Consider the following 14432-nt stretch of genomic DNA (forward strand, 5'->3'; position numbering starts at 1 on the left):
ATTAGGGCCCCCTACCTGTAGTGCACCGAGTCCCAGATCATCAGCCCCCCTAGCCAGGAGCAGCAGCAGGAAGGTCTGCAGCAGAATTCTGCCATTTTCTGCCACCACCCTTCAGGCTCCCACATGACTCTTCTAGACTTCTTCCAGGACAGGTCCTGTTTGTACTGCCCATGGCAGCCATTTTAGCGCATGCACAGTACAAACTTCAGAGGTGGGGAAGGAAATTCACTGGATGGTGTTTCTTTCTGCCTGAGGCAACGGACAGCAGAGAAAAGCATCAGGTTTTTATGGACTGTCCGTAAATTTACAGACTGTTGGTAACTATGACCTTGATGCAAGCTCAATAATTGAGCATCTCTGCCAGCAGATGATGGATGTGAGATTCAGAAATTATCTGCCTCTAAAATGGCAAAAATAGAAAAAAACAGCCCACCCCTGCTATACGAGTACAATTCTCAGTGCAGGGGAAGCCACTCTTGCTACACTCCATGCTGTATAGATCCAAAAGAAAAAAAAATCCTCCAAACAGAAATTCCAGGCATAAAATAGAAATTTATATCAGTGCGGTAAAAACTGGTCCACCATCCCACAACCTCAACTGCTACCCTACCTCACATCAAAACCATTCTAACCTTATTAATATTACTTGCACTCCCTCATCTCCTTCTTTTAATTGTGCCCTTTGGAATCCACGGTCTGTATGTAACAAGCTTCCTTTCCTGCACAACTACTTTCTGAACAACTCTCTAAATCTATTGGCCCTCACTGAAACCTGGATCCAGGATTCTGACACGGTCTCCCCTGCTGCCATTTCCCATGGTGGCATACAATTCTCCCATTCCCCGAGACCCACAAACAGACCTGGTGGTGGAGTCGGCATACTCCTCTCCCTACAATGCACCTTCCAGGTCATCCCACCAACTCCTTCACTTTCATTCCCTTCTTTTGAGGTCCACACCATCAGGCTCTTCCGTCCCCTCTCCCTAAGAGTAGCGGTCATATACCGGCACCCAGGCTCACCCACCCACTTCCTGGACCATTTCTCTGCCTAGCTGCCGCACTTCGTGTCCTCTGAACTCCCCAACCCTTATCCTGGGAGACTTCAACAGAAACAACATCCCCATCAACAGCTCCACTTCTACATCTGCATCCCAGCTTCTATCACTAACCACTTCGCTCGGCCTCTCACAGCTCTCAACGTCTGAGACACACAAAGACGGTAACACCCTTGACCTGGTCTTTGTCCGGCTGTGTTCAATCTCCTACCTAAATAACTCACCACTTCCCCTCTTTGACAACAACATTCTCTCCTTCATGCTCACAAATCCTCGCTCACCCCAGGACCCTCCCACCTACCATTCAGTCAAAAATCTACAAGCCATTAACCCTCATACACTTTCAGACTCCTTACACTCATCACTGTCCCCAATCTCCTCTTTTTCCTGTCCTGATCTTGCGGTACATCACTACAATGACACTCTTAGAAGCACCCTTGACCAAGCAGCTCCCCTCACCCTCAGAGCCTCCAAACACAGAGTGAAACAGCCCTGGCTCACATCACAAACCCGATTTCTCCAGCGATGCTCTAGGAGTGCTGAACGCTTATGGAGGAAAACTCGCACACCAGAAGACTTCATACACTTCAAATTTATGCTAAAAACCTATAACTCTGCCCTTCACATCGCCAAACAGACCTACTTCACCACTCTGATCTCCTCACTATCCAACAGCCCCAAGAAACTTTTTGACACCTTTCACACCCTCCTCAGGCCAAAAGCTCAAGCCCCTATCACAAGACATTTGTGCTGATGACCTGGCCTCCCACTTTATAGAGAAAATAGACAATATCCGTCAGGAAATCCGCTCCCAATCACCAAGTTCAGTGACTCCCATCCCTCCCTGCATCTCCCCTGGCTCACTCTCCGCATTTGATCCCATCACAGAAGTCTACAGGCTCCTCTCTTCTTCTCGTTCGACTACATGCACTACCGACCCCATTCCCTCACACCTCCTCCAGTCGTCACTACTCACCTAACTACAATCTTTAATCTCTCACTCTCCTCAGGCATTTTCCCGTCCTCCTTCAAACACTCTATCATTACTCCATTAGAAATCCGCCCTCGACCCATCCTGCACAAATAACTACAGCCCAGTCTCTCTCCAGTCCATCCAGCTAATCGTTACTCAAACGCGTCCGCTCTTCGCCAGTCATTACACTGGCTGCCCATTCATTACAGGATACAATTCAAAGTACTTGTTCTCCCCCACAAAGCTCTCCACAGTGCGGGCCCCCCTTACATCTCCTTCCTCATATGTTCAGAGCGGCCTATCATGTTCCCTAATCAGTTATTTTATGTTTGTGTGTAGCCCATTCACTACTTCCATCTATCCCCCACTCCCTGAAGATGGCTGGACCATCATTGTAAATACATCATTGTAAATACACACCTGTACTTTGTATCTCCCCCACCTCAATGTAGATTGTAAGCTCTCACGAGCAGGGGCGGCTTATGTTGCTTTAATTATTACCGTATATAATCGAGTATAAACCAACCCGAGTATAAGCCGACCCCCCTAATTTTGCCACAAAAACTGGGAAAACTTATTGACTCGAGTATAAGCCTAGGGTGGAAATGCAGCATTTACCGGTGAATTTCAAAAATAAAAATAGATCATTATTTCCCCATAGCTGTGCCATATAGTGCTCTGCACCGTTCATTATTTCCCCATATCTGTGCCATATAGTGCTCTGTACCGTTCATATTGCCCCATATCTGTGCCCCATATATGCTCTGCACCGTTCATTATTTCCACATATCTGTGCCATATAGTGCTCTGCACCGTTCATATTTCCCCATAGCTGTGCCCCATATAGTGCTCTGCACTGTTCATATTGCCCTATATCTGTGCCCCATATAGTGCTCTGCATCATTCATTTTTGTCCCATAGCTGTGCCCCATATAGTGCTCTGCACCGTTCAGTATTGTCCCCATAGCTGTGCCCCATATAGTTCTCTGCACCGTTCATATTTCCCCATAGATGCTCCACATAAATCTGTGCCGCTGCTGCTGCTGCTGCAATAAAAAAAAAAGCCATACTCACCTCTCTTGATTGCAGCTCCCAGCGTCCGGTCCCGGCGTCTCTCCGCTCTGACTGATCAGAGGGCGGCGCGCACACTATATGCGTCATCGCGCCCTCTGACCTGAACAGTCAGAGCGGAGCAACGCTGGGAAGATGGAGCGGCGCCTGGCGGCTGGAACGTGGACAGGTAACTATGCGATACTTACCTAGTCCCAGCGATCCTGGCGCTCCCCTGCTGTCCCACGGTCTTCTGTGCTGCAGCCTCTTCCTCTATCAGCGGTCACCGGCACCGCTGATTAGAGAAATGAATAGGCGGCGCCACCCCTATGGGAGGTGGAGCCGCCTATTCATTTCTCTAATGAGCGGTCCCACGTGACCGCTGAAGAGGGGAAGAAGCTGCAGCACAGAAGACCGTGGGACGGCAGGGGAGCGCCAGGATCGCTGGGACTAGGTAAGTATGCCTCAGCGCCCTCTTCCCCTCACCCGCCGACCCCACCGCTACCGTGACTCGAGTATAAGCCGAGAGGGGCACTTTCAGCCCAAAAATTTGGGCTGAAAATCTCGGCTTATACTCGAGTATATACGGTATATTGTTAACATTGTTACTTATGACTGTTGTGTTTGAAGCTGTTAAATTGTAAAGCGCTGCAAAATATTCTGGCGCTACATAAAGATTATTATTTAACGGGTCATAAGCATTGAGAAAGCTGGACCGCGAAACGCGCGTCAGGGAGTTCGTGGGATTCACTCCAGAACATGGGTAAGCCTCTTTGATCACTTCACTGTATCTTGAGACAGGCGGTATTTTATTATTCATGCAATTGTGCAATAGACTTATTGACAGGCTGTGTCTCGTTCATTTTGTGCAGTGGCACGTAAACCAGGCTTTTACCATGACGAACTTTACCTCTGCTCCCACCTACTCCCTGATAAACCACTAGTTTGTTCCTTGAATTTTTCCTGTATTTATTGTATTATGTTTATTGATATATATATAACACGTTTGTTACATTTACTAAATAAATGAAATCTCTTATGATTCGTGAGATTTTGTGCTTACTCCACGTGTTTGCTTTTGAAAGATTATTATTATTATTAAAAGTGAATGACATTTTCAATTCCATCCAGCAATATAGTATAAATTTCCTACGCATTTCTGACTGTACACCAGTCCTTAATCATGGATACTAAAATTAAATAAACTCTATTGTGGTTGGATGAAGCCATTTATTGTCACACTACTGTGTTTTCTCGTTTTAAATCATAATGACAACTCAAAACATCCCAATGACCCTGATCAAAAGTTCACATACCCCATTTCTTAATACCGTGTATTGCCCCCTCTAACATCAATGACAGTTTGAAGTCTTTTGTGGTAGTTGTGGATGAGGGTCTTTATTTTCTCAGCTGCCCACTTTACTTGGCAAAAAGCCTCCAGTTCCTGTAAATTCCTGGGCTGCATGAACTCCCACATTCCAAAGACATACTGATAGGGAATGTAGATTGTGAGCCCCATCGGGGACAGCGATGATAATGTGTGCAAACTGTACAGCGCTGCCGAATATGTTAGCGCTATATAAAAATAAAGATTATTATTAGCTCCGATTCATCAAAACCAGCCATTTTCTCACTGATCCTGATGAGTGGGACAATTGGAGCAAACGCTCCTGATTCATTAAGGTGCGTACTTCATAAATCAGGTGAGGTGCGTAGCGGTGTGCACCTCACTGCAAATCTTACTCCAGTCCCTGCTAGAGTAAGACTTGTGGTGAAGCGACTGCTACAAGTCATGAATTTGATTAGTGGGGGGCAGCCACTTTTTCAAAGCTGGGTGACAATGGAGGACGCCAAAAAGTCACAATTATATTTTTTTGAGCAACCGACTTGTGAGAAAACTTTGACGAATCGTCTCCTTATCTAACAACAGGTTCTCTTTAACCCCTTTCTGCCAGCTGACGGGATAGTACGTCGGCTGGCAGACTCCAGCAGTGAGCCCACCTCAAAGCCGCGATGTCAGCTGTTTTCAACAGCTGACATGTGAGCGCAATCGCTACACTACTGCAATGCCTGCACATGAGGTATGCCCTGCGACATAGCTAATCAGAAGAACTGTACTATATGTCTAACAGGACGTATTAGCTAATATTATTCCATACTGGGGCAGGATCTCGGAGCCGGAATACCCCTATAATCAGGCTCTAGCCCCCCACATGGAGAATACATTACTAGCAGATGGCCGCAGTGTATGGGGCACAGAACAGACGGTGACAACTGGAAACATCACTAGAAACAGCACAAATCCCCGCTAATATCCGCCCACAGCTGTGAGGAGAGGCCTCCAGATTAGATGGCGCTTATTACTGCAGCATTTCCTTCTTCACACTATGAGGAATACAGCGCCATCTAGTGGGAGCAGCGCGGTGTGGGGGGAGATCCGGCCAGGAGGCCCGGGCACCGGCCCCAGCACGTCCCCAGTACAGCCGGGCAGGATGGTGCTGCAGCCCCGGGGAGAGCTCCGGCCTCACGCCCGCCCGCTCAACATTATCACATCATATGGGGACGAGAAACAGAAAATCCCCGTCACCCCCAGAAGGCGCCATTCACAAATCTCACCGAGGCGATCACCGCATAACTACAGGCGCGACATTCCGCCCCAGCACCAGAAACGGACACTGGAACCTTCCGCCATCTCCCGCCCAGCACACATCCCAGAAGCCTTTGCGCGAGCGATGAGATCTTCTCTACATCCCACATAAAACCTTCCAATCTAATCGTTCACAATGCAATAATAACCCAGATCGCTGATAATAATCGTCACCATCTCCGTTATTAGTACGTGAAACCGTTGCAGTAAAGCGATTTGCATTGAGAGGGACTATATTGTGTAGCGGATGGATACTTCTTTTAGAAAATAACAATAGTAGTCTTATGATGTCATCAGCCTGCGACGACAGCGTGACAATGAGGTGCTACAATCCCATTGGCTGTCGCTGAGTCTGGTTAGGGAGCGCTAATAATGCTTGGTTGCAGTCGTCGTTATGTAACCGTTTCGGAACCAGACACTTTTTTTTCTTCTATTTTTTTAGATATTTTCTTTAATAGCTCTCAAATATTCTCTAATTTCAGCACCCAAATAATTTTTGCCTCTTATGAGAGATCGACATAAGAGTATCGCAATAATTACAGCAAAGCAGTGCAGTGTACAAGCCATCGATGGATCGCAGGTTAGAGGCCCATTTTGTGATCCAATAAAAACATACAAAGAACAAACAAAGAAATGTTTTACATTTTTTTTTAGATATTTAGTATCACCATATATACAAGTTCAAAAGAATAAAATATAATATTTATCCCATAAGGTGAGCGCCAATAATAAAATGAATACAATGAAAAATAAAATTGAAACCACTATTTTTCGGTCATTTCACCTCCCCTAAAGACAAAGCAGTAAGAGATAAGAAAGCTCATGGGCCCCAAAATGGTTATAGTACAAACTACAGATTGGGCCTAAAAAAAAAATCAAGCCCAGATGCAACTCTATGGAACAAAAAATGAAAAAAGGTACAGATGTCGGAAAACAAGGAGGAAAAATCAAAAGTGAAGAGGGGCCCAATGGGACTTATCAACCTGAAAACTGTAAGTTAGGAAGCCTCAAGTTTTCAGGATCTGCTCTTGGGGCCAGATATCACGGGACACCATGAGACGTCTGGTGGAGTCCCTGCCTTGATAGATCACAGCAGTTTTCGGAGCATTAGGCGGACCTACACAATATTAGTCAGGTGGTGCTAATGTTGTGACTGATCAGCCTTAGTATTGGTTTACTTTGCCCATGCATTATCATTGGCAGTCCCGCCTCTGAGGGGTCTTACCACCATTATATATGTACTATAATGCAGCTCACTTTATTTATATTTTTATGAAATTAACTTTTTTAAAACCTGATCAACAAGATTATGCGGTGGGAACCTCATTGCGGCATATTAAAGTTAAAAAAAAAAGAAGTTATTACAAGGAGTTTTGCCTCTGTCTCAATGTCTCTGTGCAGTTCCACCTACTTCCACTAGAGGGTGACAGCACCCTGGTACAGAGGAGGAAGATGATGCTGTCATATTATGTGACTGCACAAAGCTGCTCCTGATCTTCCCTGCTCCCTACATAGGGGTGTCATGGCCTCCAGCTTCACGCCTGTGATCCACTGCCTTCTTTTCCTGACTGCTGCCACGTTTGGATGTAAGTAACCCATTGATACCCTGGGGATGCGTTACTGGCTGTCGGGTATATTGTAGGGGCTGTCACTGCTGTATCTGGGAATGGCCATGTCGTGCAATTGTATTTGTAGGGAGAAAATCTAAGTAACGTAAGATCGGGTAATTACAAATATTCTGCCCCCCGAGGGCCGGGGATGTGTGGAAGATTTCATTGGCATTTTAATGCATAGTTCGGCCTGATGTGGGAATATCTCAGCTGTCATTGATATATTGCAGTATCATTTATCTGTTGACATTTTTAGGGACTTTTTGTTTCTTAAAGGGAACTGGCCAGGTCCCCAGACCGCCCCCGTAGGCTGCACAGCTTTAGTCCTGCATTATAATGATGTGATTCTTGCATTATATAAATTCACCTCCTTGTGTATATAGCACGCAGACGTTCTGTGGACTAGTCCGGGGGGCGTTTACTCCCCCAAATTAACCCTTCCATCAGTAGGTTCATCCACACCCCAGTGGGCCTGATTGAGGTTCCTTACTCCGCCTGCGTCCTCTCGTCGGCCCCTGTATACATATTACTATGATATTTGTATACATAGAAGGGAACACTAGTGGCTAATTAGTGGCATCAGCACCAAACACGTTTTACGAGACCGTTGACTTTGGGTTGAGAGACCCGCGACCGGTCCGTACATCACCGTCCGTTCTGTTTTATGCTACATTGAGACTGATGTATAACTATGAACCTATACTGAGAGACAAATATATTGGAAAAATAAGATATGCAAAGAAAAAGTTTCACTTCCGTAGAACTCATAGGGAATTTGTCAGCAGGTTTTTGCTATGTATTCCGAGAGCAGAAAAATGTAGGGTCTGAGAGCCTGATTCCAGCGATGTGTCACTTTTAGGGCTACTTGCTGCAGTTTTGATAAAATCAGTTTTTTTTCTGCGGCAGATCTACCAAGTCTCTATATAACGCCGCACACACCACTGATTGGCAGCTTTCTGCCTATGCACAGTGTACACAGAAAGCTGACAATCAGTGGTGTGGGTGGGGTTATACAGAGCTTAGCATTCCGAGAAGGCGGTTCCCCAGCCCGGCTCTAATGGCATATATCCAGATCTTAGGATCTATGGATACGTCCTTTCTATACGCTGGTTGATTTTCCCGATGTATATGTTGGATGTACAGTATACACCAAGCAGCCTTAAAGGGTTATTCCCAAAATATTACTTTACCTCCAATCCATAAGATGGTGGCTAGCTTACTAATCACTGGTGGTCTGACCATTGGGACCCCCAGTGATCCTGAGAACCAAACAGCCTTAACCCCTTCATGACCTTGGGATTTTCCATTTTTCCGTGTTCGTTTTTCACTCCCCTCATTCCCAGAGCCATAACTTTTATTTTTCCGTCAATATGGCCATGTGAGGGCTTATTTTTTGCAAAACCAGTTGTACTTTTGAACGACATAATTGGTTTTAGCATGTCGTGTACTAGAAAACAGGAAAAAAATTCCAAGTGCGGTGAAATTGCAAAAAAAAAGTGCAGTCCCACACAGGATATTAATTTGGCTTTTTTGCTAGGTTCACTACATGCTAAAACTGACCTGCCACTATGACTCTCCAGGTCATTATGAGTTCATAGACACCAAACATGACTAGGTTATTTTTTATCTAAGTGGTGAAAAAAAATTCCAAACTTTGCTAAAAAAAAAAAAAAAATTGCGCCATTTTCCGATACCATTCCCATTTTTCATGATCTGGGGGTCGGGTGAGGGCTTATTTTTTGCGTGCCGAGCTGGCATTTTTAATTATACTATTTAGGTGCAGATACGTTCTTTTAATCACCCGTTATTGCATTTTAATGCAATGTCACGGCGACCAAAAAACTTAATTCTGGCGTTTCGAATTTTTTTTCTCACTACGCTGTTTAGCGATCAGCTTAATGCTTTTTTTTATTGATAGATCGTGCGATTCTGAACGCGGCGATACCAAATATGTGTAGGTTCGATTTTTTTTTTAATTATTTTGAATGGGGCGAAAGGGGGCTGATTTAAACTTTTCATATTTTTTTACTATTGCCATGCTTATATAGCCTCCATAGGAGGTTAGAAGCTGGCACAACGCGATCACTGCTATGCAGCAGAAATGCAGGTGTGCTATGAGCGCCGACAACAGGGTGGCACTCACAGCTACCGGCGATCAGTAACCAGAGAGGTCTCAAGGACCTCTATGGTTACTATTCAGAAGCATCGCTGACCCCTGATCATGTGACGGGGGTCAGCGATGCGCTCTTTTCTGGCCGCCCGGCCGGAAGCACCGGATAACACTAGAAGTCCCAGAACTTTCGAGCTCCAAAGGTTCCAAAGGTAGAAATGTTAAATGACCCCCTCTCTGGGACTTCTAGTGTTAAATGCCGCTGTCAGCGTTTGACAGCGGCATTTAACTAGTTAATAGCGGCGGGTGAATTGCGATTTCACCCGCCGCTATTGCGGGCACATGTCAGCTGTTCAAAACAGCTGACATGTCCCGGTTTTGATGCGGGCTGACCGCCGGAGCCTGCATCAAAGCGGGGGTTTTGACCTCGGACGTACTCTCCCGTCCGAGGTCAGAAAGGGGTTAAAGGGTTATTCCCAAGATATTATCTTGCCTCCAATCCATTAGATGGTGACTAGCTTGCTAATCACTGGGGGTCCGACCAATGGGACCCCCAGTGATCCTGAGAACAGTCCTCTTGAACCCTGGAACCAAACTCTTCAACTCTAATGAATTGGAATAAGGAGGAAATCAGCTCCTCCATCCAAGAATAGATAAATTTATTAAAAATGTATTGGAAAATTTTTAAAAAACATGGATTCCAAGCTGCTTTTCCAGGTTTGTGTCGGCCAGGAGAGGAGAGCAGTCAACTTTTTGTCATAATAAGTTTTGTAAATCATATACATTACATAGGAGACGCTGAGACAGCTGTAAATACACCACATAGGAGACGATGGGACTGCGGTATATACGTCACATAGGATACACTGTAACTGCTGTCTATATATCACATAGGAGACCCTGAGACTGCTGTATCTATATCACATAGAGCAGGGGTGTCAAACTGCATTCCTCAAGGGCTGCAAACAGGTCATGGTTTCAGGATTTCCTTGTACTGCACAGGTGATAATTTAATCACCTACACACATAATGATTACAGCACCTTGTGCAAAGCTAAGGAAATCTTGAAAACACGCATGGTTTGCGGCCCTCGAGGAATGCAGTTTGACACCCCTGACATAGAGGATGCTGAGACAGCTATATATACATCACATAGGAGACGGAGGGACTGCTGTATATACAGTATATCACACAGGAAACACTGCTGTTCAAAAAGACAAATAGCGCTGCTTCCCTTGCGAGCCCTGCCATGCACCCAAACAGTACTATTCAATCACATATGGGGTCTAGGCGTGCTCAGGAGAAATTGTACAACACATTTTGGAGTGCATTGTTTCACTGTTAAGGTACCGTTACACTAAGCGACGCTGCAGCGATATAGACAACGAGCAGATCGCTGCAGCGTCGCTGTTTAGGTCGCTAGGAGACGTCAAACACGGCAACAGCAGAACGATGCAGGAGCAATCCAGTGACGTACTTATCGTTCTCGCTGGTTGTTAGCTCCATGAAAAAACATTGCAGGCATCGTTGCTTTTGCTGTCAAACATGACGAATCACGCCGACCTGACAACGAAATAAAGTTCCGGACTTCTAGCTCCGACCAGCGATGGCACAGCGGGATCCTGATCGCTGCTGCGTGTCAAACACAACGAGATCGCTATCCAGGACGCTGCAACGTCACGGATCGTTGTCGTTCTCGTTCTAAAGTTGCTCAGTGTGAAGGTACCTTTACCCTTGTGAAAATAACATTTGGGTCTAAAGTAACATTTTTGTGAAAAATTTTAAAATGTTCATTTTTTACTTCCACATTCCATTAATTCCTGTGTAGGTCCTGAAAGGTTAATAAACGACTTGAATGTGGTTTTGAGCACATTGAGGAGTTCAGTTTTTAGAATGGTGTCACTTTTGAGTAGTTTCTGTCATATATACTCCTCAAAGTCACTTCAAAGGTGATGTGGTCCATAAAAAAAGGTTTTGTAAAATTTATTGTAAAAATTAGAAAATCGCTGGTCAACTTTTAACCCATCTAACTTCCTAACAAAAAAAAAAAAGTTTCAAAAATTGTGCTGATGTAAAGTAGACAAAAATCTTTATTTATATGGCGCCAACATATTCCGCTGCACTTTACAATTAATCAATAATAAGGTAATGAGTGCAGAGTAAGAGGGATTCTTAAAGAAAAGTGAACAGATCTGTGAGAGACAGGCTGGCAGGTAGGTGATCAAACGCTTATTTTATGCAATAAAATGCAATTTAAATATTTAAAAATCATTCAATGTCATTTTCTGGTTTTTATTTTTAGAATCTGTCTCTCACAGTTGAAGTTTACCTACGATAATTACAGACCTCTCCATTCTTTGTATGAGGGAAAACTTGAAAGATCAGCAGTGTATCAAATACTTATGTTCCCCACTGTATGTCAGTATGTCTCAGAATCAGTGGGATCCATTGAAGCATTCCATTATTACCTCATAAAGTGACACTGGTCAGAACTGAAAAAAAATTGTTCTGGTCAGGAAGGCGAAAACAGTCATGTGGGTGAAACGGTTAAAATAGCATCACTTTAAGAGGAATCCCCAATATATTGGTCCCTCAAAGTCACTTCAAAACTGAATAGGTCCCTAAAAAAAATTGAACTCTGCACATTGCCTTAAAATAATGAAAAATTATTAAACTACTAAACTTTTAACCCTTCAAACAAAATAAAAGGATGTTTGAAAAATTACTGACATCGAAGACAAAGTAAATGTTTCTGTAAATTTTTTTATGTAATATAAATATACGGTTTACAGGTATAAACATTCAAAGCTGGAATATTGCATATTTTTACTTACATTTATTACCAAAATAAAGAACGATATATATGGAAAAAAATATTTCCAGAATAACTGGTATATGAGACTTTCCATAATTTTTTCTTACTTTAAGTGAAAAATATACATAAGAACAAACACATTTCCATGTCCATAAACAGGAGAACACTTTGTTATTACACTGGTTTATAAAATTAAAAGCAACATTGTATGAATCAGTAGCGCTCATTCCCATGTCTGGTCATAAACAGTCCAGCAATGTTACACTGTGGTTATATATTTCACATACATCTAACCACACATTCTACCTTGGTATCTCAGGATACATTTATTGGATCGCATATAACGTCGACCTTGAAACTTGATCTCAGTGTTGGGTGTGAACTACCCATCCATCTCAGAGCAATTAATTTCCTGGCCAAAAATAGAATCTCTTGGAGAAATATTTTAATATAAATGGTCCCAATTATCTTCTTCCACAACCCCAAACAGGCACACCAAGGGATCCAGTAGAATTGGTATTGCTATTAGGGATGACAAGAAGGTGGTAACCTCCTACCAGAATGTATATATTACTGGACACATCCACATCATGTGTATGAAGTCGGCCTCCAACTCATGACACCTCGGACATTCTGAGGTGTGAGAACGGCCCATTTTATCTAATTTAGCTGGTGTAAGATATGCTTGATGGATTATATATAATTGGGTCATTTATTTGTTAGCTGATGGGGAAACCTTGATTTGAGGACTGCAGCATCTCCTCCCAGTCCTCCTCCTGAATGTTAGGAATCAAGGGTTGCAATTTTGCCTTAACCGCCAAAGGGGTAGAGTCCATGTTTGCTGACAATAGATAGGTGTATAGAGTGGAGATAAGACCTTGTGGTCCCTGTGATTTAAGAATGCCGATCAGTGGGAGAGAAGATATGTGTGCCTTTACCTATGTGGGATTGGATCGCTGACCCAAGTTGTAGGTACCTGAAGAATTGAGCTCTTGGGACTGCGTACTGATTCTGTATCTGTTCAAAAGACATTAGAATGTTTTGATTATATAAGTCTTTTACTTTCACTACATTTCTGGAGCTCCAGAAAGCAGAGGAGGGATGTTCTTGTAGAGAAGGGAGGTATGTGTTGTGCCAGAGTGGCATTTCTGCCACAACATCAGTGAAATCACCTACTTTTTTAGCTTGTCTCCAGATTGTGCGGGCAAGCTTAAGAGGTAACATTCTAGGAACGTTTGGTTTATGTATCCAGAAATCCCAATAAACAGTTCGTCCCTGCTGCTTGTGCCAAGTGATTCTCTGAGTCCAGTGATTAATGAGCTAAGAGTTGAAAAGAACTTAGGACTGGGTACCCCACTATGCTGAAATATATAGCTAAATTAAGGAGTAGAATCATTTAACTGGATTTATCCTTCCAGTAAGTGAAAGTGGTAATTTGCTCCATTGTGTGAATTTAAGTTTAGCGTGGTCAAGCAGAGGGGAGATGTTAGAACTCATTTCTGCTCTATCTTTCTGTATAATAATATCCAGGTATTTAAGTTGAGATACAGTTGGGAGCGGAGATAGCCGCTTCAAATGGACCCCTGCTGAATGTTGGAGGCATTAGTGCCGATTTATCCCAATTTATGTAGAGTCCAGAATATTTGTTAAATGTGTCTATAATGGATATGAACTGTGGTAAAGTTTATTCAACCTTGTCCATAAATATTACCATATCGTCCTCGTATAGGCCAATAGTATCAGTTCGGTCTGCTATGGTAATGCCCATAATTGTTATTGTAGAGAGTACACTACCGTTCAAAAGTTTAGGGTCACTTAGAAATTTCCTTATTTTTGAAAGAAAAGCAGTTTTTTCCAATGAAGCTAACATTAAATGATTCAGAAATACACTCTATACATTGTTAATGTGGTAAATGACTATTGTAGCTGCAAACATCTGGTTTGTAATTCACTACCATCACTCCAGTGTTCTTATAGTACTTTGTTTGCTAAGGCTACGTTCACATTTGCGTTGTGCGGTGCTGCGTCGGCGACGCAACGCACAACGCATGCAAAACGCAGCTTTTTGTGACGCATGCGTTCATTTTTTCATGATTTTTGGCGCAGAAAAAACGGCATCATGCAGCTTTTTCTGTTGCGCCAAAAAGACGCATGCGTCACAAAACGCAAGAC

At 43.6% G+C, this 14432-nt stretch overlaps 1 protein-coding gene and 1 long non-coding RNA gene across 3 annotated transcripts in view; one reads left to right on the top strand and one right to left on the bottom strand.

Moving 5' to 3' along the window:
* The window catches only part of LOC138645804 (zinc finger protein 850-like), an 88303-nt gene that overhangs the window by 30875 nt on the left and 42996 nt on the right, over positions 1-14432 (bottom strand). The window contains exon 1 of one of the 2 annotated variants that reach the window (XM_069735316.1): positions 5695-5869. The exons of the other annotated variant lie outside the window; for it this stretch is intronic. The gene's annotated coding sequence lies outside the window, so the exon portion shown is untranslated. Of the gene's footprint in view, positions 1-5694; positions 5870-14432 lie in introns of those variants that run through there. 2 annotated transcript variants of the gene reach the window in all.
* Positions 7184-14432, top strand: part of LOC138645826 (uncharacterized) — a 101524-nt gene continuing 94275 nt past the window's right edge. Inside the window, exon 1 of the long non-coding RNA XR_011314766.1 lies at positions 7184-7311. This is a non-coding gene — a long non-coding RNA (uncharacterized lncRNA). The remainder of the gene's footprint in view (positions 7312-14432) is intronic.

The sequence above is a fragment of the Ranitomeya imitator genome, chromosome 7, assembly GCF_032444005.1.
Source record: "Ranitomeya imitator isolate aRanImi1 chromosome 7, aRanImi1.pri, whole genome shotgun sequence".
Classification (NCBI taxonomy): Eukaryota; Metazoa; Chordata; class Amphibia; order Anura; family Dendrobatidae; genus Ranitomeya; species Ranitomeya imitator.